We start from the raw sequence: 10,319 nt of genomic DNA, 5'->3' as shown, positions 1-10,319 counted from the left end.
GGTTCTCATAACTGCTGTAAAATGTTAATTTAAAAAATTTTTTTGAGAAACATAAGCAGGTACCTACCTTTTATGAAGGATTTGTCATCATTTCCTGAGAGCAGTTTCTCCTAGGATATGTGTTCTTAGACATCATTGGAACATAGAAAAATAATTGCAAAGCTACATTGTTTTGCAGTGCTGTATTAATAAATAAATTGGCAAAAAGGCTTTGCCTTTATATATGAGCAGGCTCATGGCTGTTCCTAGAATACTCATTCTGTTATTCTACACCCAGAGACTCTATCTTAGGCTTCTCTCATGGTCTAGTATTCTCATGCTATTGATGAAATTCCTTCCAACTCTTGAGTTAGAACAGATGAAAATGGTCTTTAAAGATAGTGTCTTTGTCCTGTCCTGTTGCTGATCCAGAGGTGTCTGCCACATTTCCATGCAACATAGTGAGGCCTTGCTTGGATATGTTGCTTTTCTTAAAATGACTGGCTCTTCACAAATTTTTAACACAGAGAAGCAAAGCATTAGAGCCACATCTCTTTATGTTCAGGTTGAGATTTGCTGGTTTTAAATTCCTTGTTATATTTTGTCTGATCAGAAAAAGAAACTGTTCATCTGGTACAGTAAGTGATTGTAGGCCGACAGTAAAAATATCAGTTATTCTCTTTCAGTGTATTCAGCTAACGGGTAATCTTACCCAAAGATCTAAACTATTTATTTATACAACACAATTAAAAAATGATCTCTGGTGTAAACCACTTACTGTAGGAAGGATTTGGGCCAGTTGGATCCAGCAGTGCATAGAAGAGAAGGGGAAAACAATCCTATAAATGGATGAGATTAAGAAGACTTATGAGATCATCTTGAAATTTCCCCAAGACAAACATGAGGAATAAGTTACCAGAGAAAACAAGTGGTGATTATCTATGTATTCAAGAGATACCTGATTCTTTCTGAGGTATGCTGAATGATGTTACTCCAGAGTAGGATCATGTCAAGGTTAAATTTCAGATGCATAGTCTAAACTGGGCCAAATGGGAAACTTCAAAGGCCACCTATGTATTACTGGAAATATAACTGTGAATTCTGTGAAGATTTCTCAACTCAGTGTTCATTTCTACAACCATTCCTTGTGCTCTAGACTGCTGAAAGGGTGGTGGCCAGAAGAAATACATGCTTAGTCCTTCACTATGGCCTTGATACAGGGAACTGGAGGAGAAAGGAAGGGGGTAAACCCAGAATCACTGGAGCATTATAAGCTCATATGGCTTATAATTGAAATGTTAAGCTCATATGGCTTATATTGAAATGTTAATTCTTCCTTCATTTCACAGGAGGTAAATGCAATTTCACTGTAAAAATGAGTTCACAGATAGTCAAAAGAAAATTCACAGAGCACTGTGGACGCATCTTATCCTGAGGCCATGTCTACAGTTTTCAGTTTGTCAAACATTTTCACATACAGTAGAGAAATCCTAATTTCCTCAAGCCTAACCGGTACTCTGAGAATATGACACAAGTGTAAATTTTTGCAGCTTTATGGATGGATTTGATATATTTAATTGTTTCTTTTTTTCCTTATCTTTATCAAGTCTGGACATCTCTGAGTTTTACAGAATGCATGTGAAATGCTATTTAAAACAACATCTTACATTGTGGAGAGAAGGAAATCCAGCAAAATTATGTCATATTTTGCTTTTCAAAGTGTTCTTTGGCAGCTTAAGTTATGAACTCTTGCTTTATTCAGTTAGAATGTCTAAGGATGTTTCCCAGTAACACAGCTTTCTAAATGTGAAAAAAGCTTCTTACCTTTTTTAACTCTCCTACACCATATGCACATTTGTAACTAGGAGCCCCTAAGTGGACAGGAAAGCACACTCAAAATAAATGTAGATTTAATCAGGAGATGTGATTGAATTGATTATTGGGTGAGTTTCATAAAGAAAATGCCTAAGTTCAAAATTTCAGATTGGATGTCTTCCCTACTTTGACTCCTTCATGTGCAGATGTTTTGCATACAAAAATGAACAAACAAAGCTGGCTGACCTGAAAAGCTGGGACCTATCAATTAATAAAATTGTAATATAAATGTAATGCTGGTAGAAAGTATAATGGAACAAGCAGGTATAGAATGCCAATAAGTGTATATGTTCACCTCCCTTGAATGAAGACTAGTGGAAGTTTGCCGTGCCAATAGATTTACCCCTAAAAGGAAATAGTTCACAGAATCCAAAAAGTAGCCATGCACAAGCCCAATTGCACATATCTCTGCCTGACAGTGATGAACTTTTTATGAGATAGTTTAAATTACCTCTTTGAGACATTTCCTAAAAAGGAAGAGTAGAATTGTCCACAGCAGATTAAAAGATGTGTTAAGAAACAATGAACAAACAGTCCAAAATTGGACTCTGTAGTATTTTAATTTATTGGCACTTAGCACACATCTGAATATCAAAACAGTAAGTGAAGTTCAGCATCAATTTTCACTTTGCCTGAATTCCTAGACTTTCGTGTGGGTTGCAACACAGTACACAATTAGCCTGACTTTCTAAAGAAATGCAATTTTGAAATCTCAGTATGGATTCATATATGTATGGGATCCTGGAGCACTTTTGGAAACATTGGCTTGTTTCATTCAGAGTGAAAATAAGCAGCTAGACAACAGAGAGAGACCCTTCCAGTGTGCCTATACTCTCCCAATGCAGAAAAGGGTGTATTATAAAAGGAGCCCTTTTTAGACATGAGAGAATCTACACAGGATTCTGTTCTTTGGGAACAAAAATATAAAAGCTCTTAGAAACCCTAAAGCATTAGCAATGTCGGTTTATTTGTATGAGAATGTATACTTATGTCTTAAAATGAATATGATGTTACAGGTTGGATTTTATTCTATACCAGAAAAAGCTGCATTATCCAGGGGATCAGACACTAATTCATGATCTTTTCTCAGATCTGCCCACTGGCATGATGCATCTTCCAACACACCAAGGGCTAAATGGCTGCAATTTATTGTAGTAAGGAAGCTTTCTGAAGGCACCTTGTAAATACAAGTTCACAGTGAAGAGGGGACATTTTAAAATCCATTTAATATTCCATTTTTAGAACTACAAGAGGAGGCCTACGAATGGGAAAGTGTGTAGTTTCACAGAAAGCAAGGCACAGTGGGCACACTTTCATCTGAAATACTTCACAAAGTGCATAGCAAAAGAGGCAAAGCCCACAATTCCAGCAGGGGAAAGCTTTAGGACTGTGCACAAACTGCTGTGCTCTTGAGCTTCTGTCTATGGGGTATGCCCAGGCAGAATCCTGCTTGAAATCAGAGCTGACATTCATCTTCCATTCCTATGCTCAGTTTTCAGTAGAAGAAACCAAACATATGTGGCATAGGAGAGCTTGGCATGATTTAGCTTTGTTGTGATGCTGTTCCACTGAGGGCTCTTAACTTCCACGTGCACTGTCTCTGTTGCTCAATGCCTACTGAGTCTGAACAAATTTCTAAAGTTAGTGGAAAAGCCTACGGGGTTTTAAGTTGGTTAAGGACATTAGGACTTCATTAGCAATGCCACAGCCTCCTACAGGTTATAGGACAGCTATGTCAGATCCAATTCTTTGTTGCATAAAGTGCAAGGTAATCGCCTTTCTATATGACTGCCTCTCATCCTGATGAAATGATTTGGTGAAAGGATGCCACCCCACACGCAAACTACTTACAGTTTTCCTCTTTTCATTCAATAGCTGTAGGAAAGGAAAATACCTTCTGGTTACTCCCACATCAGGGAGCAAGCAACAATACTGACAAGATATTTTTCATGATGCAGCAGTAAAGAAGGATGTCTCTCTCTTGCTGGCTTGTTTTAGGAATAGTGTCAGATACTCTGTAGCTCCAGGATACTTTAGGATTACAAATACCATTAGGGTAGAGTGTCCCATGCCTCACTTAGAACAACTTAACCAGAGAGCCATTTCATGGTGGTCTGATTACACCTGTTCACACTTAACTGATTCTGCACAAATTTGACCTCTGCTAAGGTGTCATGGTGCAGTGAATATCCTCTCTGTTGCTGGCCATGTGTTGTATTATTTCTTGAACTGTAATGACAGCCAGGTTATTCTAACTGCTGTCCAGACATAGGATGGGATAGTCCTAATTCCCCACCACAGTTCCAAAAAGACAAACAATAATAGTCAAACAATTAAGTTAAATGCCTTGCTTTTAATTCTTGACTATTAGATTTACTGAAGCCATCACTATCTTTTTTTGCCCTCTTTCCCAAGTTATGTAATCATATTGCCTTGTGGTTGATTGTTGTTACAACTGAGAGCAAAGCCTAGATTTTTTTTTCTTTAAATGATACATTTTTTCATGGGAGTTTAGAGAGAATATGAATTTAAGGTGTTTATCATTGAAATCTTACACAGTCTTTTAAACACAGGTATTTATAATACCATGTTGTATATAGTCTAGTAAAGCACTGCAGTTCCATATAGCAGTACTCCTTAGCTACCCCAGCTAATGCTCTTAGGCTAAGCATTGCCCTCCAAACATTTTACCTGCAAATATTTTCACCTAATGTGACAGAATTTCACCCAGTTAGAAGAACAGTGTTCTTATTCTAGTGATGTCAGTCTCAGCTGAGAGACATCATTTGCCCAAATTCATGGCACAGACCAAGTCTGTGCTAGAGCCAAGAGAGTCTAAAGAGTCTAGAAGTTCAGGTTAATGCTGTAGTCAGGGAAATCTTCCTCTTTTCCTTTGCTCTTTCCACTGCTCTGCAGTGCCAGGGGAAATTCCCTTCACTGTGCCAGTGCACTCACAACCATCAGTGTGTTGGAAAAGTGCTGGAAAGCACATTACTGTCAGTATGAGAAACAGTGTTCCTCAGTATGCACTTCTTTAGTGTGGCTGGGACCTCCACAACTCTGCCACAGAGTATAGGACTTACTATAGAACCTCAACTGAAATGTAGCATATTTGAGGCTTACATTCAAATAATTTCATATGTCAAATGCAACTCCAGCTCTTACAACCCTGTGGATGCAGAAGATCAACCTCTACAGTTGGTTTGTTAATTTGCTCTCTCCATCTGCATTTTTCTAGTGAGAGCAGTTTGGACACTGTAGCAGGTGATGTAAAGCTTTTCCAAATTTAGAAAATATTTGATGATTAACCATAAGTACATGAACCATGAACTGCAGATATGTGCATCTGCCAGGAGAGGAAATAGAAACATTATGATTAAATATATTCCCACAATTTTTCCACCACATGAAATGTAGTAGAAATTAGGGAGAAACAGTGAAGAAACAGTGAATATATCCCCAGAAATTCTTCTGTACTGCAGCACAGTGCTTCAGCAAAACCAAATAGGTGGAAGCCCTGAGAGGCAATGATAACATGCTCCAGTATCACTCAGAAGTTGAAAGTACTGGGTGGCACTCTGTTTCCTACAAAGAGAATAAATATTAGGAAAAAAACCATCCAGTTATTACATTATAAAGTAGATGTTAGAGATATCTGGTTGGGACTCCAAGCATTTAAAACAATTTCTTTTATTCTGATACTGCTTTTAGACAGGTTTCTAAGGAGCCTGGCATAAATGTTTTCAGTTCTGGAAATGTTTTTTCCTTCCAGCTGTCTAAACATAGTGACAGTGAGCACGTTTCATAACGTCATTCTTAACATACATTTTTCTTTTTAGCTGTGCACTGTATCTGTAGGCAGCTAATGAGTAACCTAGAGCTCATCGTATGCTATAATAGAGAATGCATTTTTAGTCCATGTGGAACATGGCCTGTTGGGGATTTCAAGATTAGGGGACAGACTTGGTTGTAGTGCATAAAGAGAGATGGTTAAATTCTGGATCTCGAGAGGAGAGGCAAAAGCAAGATCACAACCCTAAACTTCAGAAGAGCAGACTCTAACCTGTCAGGGATATGCTCAGAAGAAGCCCCAGGGATACAATTTAGGAGAGAAGAGGCATCCACGGGAGAGTTTTTATTTTCAAGGACCATCTCCTCCAAGCTCAAGAAAGGTGACTTTTCTGAGAGTGAATCATGAAGGACTTGTCATGGCTCTTATTGGGTCTAGATCCTCAGGATATGTGCTTGGCACACTAGATGGCATTGCACTTCCCATTCCTAATGATGGGCCCATTCCTGGTGTCTCTTCCCACAAGTCCCCACTGATCTAGCTGACTCCAGATGATGTTCCAACAGATAGCTCCTGAGGACCAAATGATGGTGAGCAGTTCCCACTATGGCTGGTTGTGGCTCTGGGTTGGGTCTGGGCCTTTCTTTCACTAGATGCAACCAAGCTGACAGTATATATGGAGAAGTCTGGCAAAAAAAGCAAAGAAAGGCCCAGGCCCACTTGCCTTTCACAAGTGCATGAGACCATCTTATAGTGTAATGTGACAATATCTAGGGAATATCTGGGGACTGTGACCTCAAAGCACTTAGAGCTGAAATGATGCCACAAGGGACTGGTAAAAAATCTACTTGGCTAAGTGCTGACATATGGTATCTAAGTTGGTGTGAATTTTACCTTTACAATATGTGGATGCAACTTTCTTCTTGAGTAGTATAATCATCTAGCAGTTTGTCTGTTGTCTGTTAAAAGTTTTAGTAGGGCAGTTAAGTGCTCTGGAATAGCAATGGCAATTTGCTAAGTGAGCAAAAGGCTCAAAAGACTTTTTGACTGATGGCCATCCTACATAGCAAACAGCAAATGGCCCAAGGCTCTTTCATTTGTACTGAACCAAAATCTAATCGTGTGTCAGATGGCTTTTGTGACTCTGACTCACTGAAGATAAAATTAAACTTCATCTCCAGATCAAAAGGATTACCCACAAAATTCTGCCAGAGGTTGTCAGGGTTCTTAAGTCAGATTCCACCCATCCACTGGCTCAGGAGGCCCATTTCATCTCAGTCCAGGGCCCTCAGTCCCTGCCCCACTGGTGTCTGGTCTCCACCCCTGCCATGGCTCGTGTTTCACCCTGTAGGAGGTTCTAACAGAAGAAAAGTTCCTAAATATGTGATTAACTCAAGAAGCAAAGGAAACAGCATAGACTAGAAGTCACACATCTAGAAACCTGAAGTTCTAGTTTCTCTGAGCACAAACTAGAAATATCTTAGACAATGAGGAAGATAAATAGCTTGAACAATATGTAGGGTCATACTACAAGATACCCATGAAAAAGAACATTATCTCTGCTGTAAATAATCTGGGAAATTTATTTCTCTCTGGGAATACCCTGGTATAAATCTGGATCTCTGATTTTATTGGAGCAATGTTAATTTATACTAGGAGACAATCAGTCCATTTATAACTGTTTTAGGGGAGAACATAACTTACAATATTCAAAAGTAAACAGAAAGCATTAGGTACTTCCTTGATTTTCTAGCACTTGTAAAATGCTCATTAGAGAGCAGCAGTTAGTGATGGATCCAGTCTCATATTTGGAGCCAGGAAACCTCTTTAAAAACACATAAAATGAAAGCGTTATAGGAAACAGATGTATTGCCATACTTTGTATTCATAGGGAAAAGCAAATAGATGCAAGCAGGCCAGCTGGGTCACTAATTTATTAAATGTATAGCAACGATTTCTTTCTCTCCTGGGAATGAAGTCCACCGTGTCTCTTAGCTTCTTCTTGCATCATTCAAACTTTATTTGGTCTCACAATGCCTTATTTACATTAGACATCTCAGCTGCTTCTGATTCTGGTCATAAATGACATCTTTAAAAAGGCAGACACCCTAACTGTCTCTTCTCCCACTAATTTTAGCAAGAAGAAAAAAAAAAAAAAGAGCCAGTATCTCCCATGCTTTCCTGAAACTTGGCCATAGTCTATTCCTGTTGTTGAGAATTTCCTACACAAATCAGGTAACATCCTTCAGGCTCTAACCTTCTTAACTAGCCTCCTTGTTAACACCAAAAAATGCAAAAAGGAAAAAGAACAAAAAAGTAAAATCATCCTCAAACAAGGTTTTGACTTGTTTATGATAGCCTTTGGATTTATTTTTTTAGATTTTCTTCCCTTTTCTGTCATGTTAACATAACATACAGTTATTTACACCTATTTGGCAGCAAATCCAGATGGTGCTGTCTTGTACACACTCCATACTGTTGTGGGTAAGCAGGTGAAATGAGATAGACACCTTCAGTATACTGAAGTTTCAAGAGAATGAATTCAAGTTCAGCAGGGTTTCTGCTAGCCTCCTTGTCAAACCACTTTCCATCCTTCAGTTGAGACTTGTTTTGCTTCTCAGTGTCTGGATGTGGTCCTTCTTAGAAACTGACAGATATCCATGTGGGGCTGTGTACTTCCCAGTATTTTACCAGCTCTCTACCTCCCACTGACACCCTCAGCCCAATACTGATCACCTCAGGCTGGCTAGGGAACAGGGACAGGACTTCCAAGGTTCTTGAATTGAATGATTATTGGACTTTCAGGCACATTTTTCTATTGTATTGTGTATAGCTCAGCTTGCAGAACTACACAGATGTGAAACTTGGGTAGGAAGCAGGCATATGCCTCTGCTTTCTTCTTTGGCAGCTTTAGGTTACATCTCTAGGCCTCCACTGTACATCTGCAGTTAGAAGTGATGGGAAAGAGCTTTCTGACATAACAGAAGGCTTTGTGAAGCATCTGTGGAACTTTCTGTGCAGTGGTACAGGTAGCACACTTTTCTCATGGACACAGAAAATTGATGCAATAGCAAGGCAACTTGGAGATATCTCTCTCTCTCCCTGTATATATATATAGATACATAAATATATATATTTATATCCAATTGATACAATAACCACAAGGCCAATTTGCAGCAGGGGAAAACTGACATGTAGCTCCTCCTTGAAAGTCTAATTTCAGAATCGAGGCTTCAGGAGGGCAGAACCCTTAATTTTTTTTTGGAATTTAGATTTTGATCTGAAAAATTTAGATTTTGACAGATGAGATGCCAGATCAGATTACACAAAGCAGTATTTCAGAGAAGACCATGTCAGAACAGAAGCTGGGCACATTTTGACTTTTCATCTTCTAGGTCTTGACATGTAAGACTGAGGAGATCTGAACAATTCAGGGACCCAACTTCTTAGGGAAGTAACAAGAAAGCTTTAAAGAAATATGCAATCTGCTTTGCCAGCACAAAGGTCCTGTTCTTGACATGAGGAAAGGTTCTCCTCCAAAACGCAGTTTTTTTGCCTGGAGCAATGGCTATTATTTTAGTTCAGACCACCCACCCTCATCACAAGACTTAAGGATTTACAAATTTAGAAGAGCAATGACATAGAAAGGATAATACAGACCAAAAAATCCTGTAATAGTGGGACACTTTTCAGCAGCCTAAGCCAGGAAATAAAGTATAAAACAGGACAGAGCAAAAACTACATGACTGCAACAGCTGCTAATACAATCTGGTTTTGCTTTCTAGAGAATACTTTCTTGGAAAGCCCTAAAAGATAATGACTTTCCATTCAGCAAATACTTCAATGTTCTAATCATGGTATTTGAAGCTGGTTTACACAGAAAATGTCTCATTCCCATTTCACCCAAACTTCCCCTATGTTAATGAGTGACAGATTTTTCCAGTGAACGTTTTAGCCTAAATTCTCCTTAGGTTCTAAATCCCCAGGTCCCATAAGAAATGTGGCCAAGCAGAGCTTTGAACCTGCTTTCTAAAACAGAAAAAGCACCACAATCATCACCATTCATCTTGGATTATGAATACATTGGAAATTCGATATGGGCTTACACACAGAGAATATGAAGTTAAAGGCAATTAAACATTATCTTAAAAATAAACAGTTCCTGGGCATTCTACATCTCATTTCCTCACTTATAGGAATAATATGGGGGAGAATGTGCATTGATAATGAGACATGCAGCTACAATAACAGATGTGTTTAACAGGGGTTAAGGTTGTGTTCCTAAAACATGCTGAAGGAACATTATTATTTGGCATTAATGTCCTAGAAATTTTAAGGATAAATAATATATACTAAATAATCCATGAGGTACATGTTCTTATAGGAAGATACAGATAAATACAGTTGTCTAATGAAGAACAGTCTACAAACTGCGTTGGGATTTTACCTAAAGACTTCAGTGAAAGCTACTGGAACTCTGCCACTAACTTCACTGGGCCCAAAGTATTACTCTCTTATCTCCCATTACTTTAAATTAGTATATATATATTCTAGAGAGTCCTATCTGCTTGGAGTTTGCCCTTAAAACCTCAGGAACTAAACTGGAGAAATCAACTGAATTAGGTTAGAATTGATTTGCCCGTTGGTCTCATATTTCTGCAACTAGTTGGCTTCC

Source organism: Agelaius tricolor, unplaced genomic scaffold (genome assembly GCF_023055355.1).
Source record: "Agelaius tricolor isolate 1412-34295 unplaced genomic scaffold, bAgeTri1.0.p SCAF_1, whole genome shotgun sequence".
Lineage (NCBI taxonomy): Eukaryota > Metazoa > Chordata > Aves > Passeriformes > Icteridae > Agelaius > Agelaius tricolor.
This window is presented reverse-complemented; position numbering follows the sequence as displayed.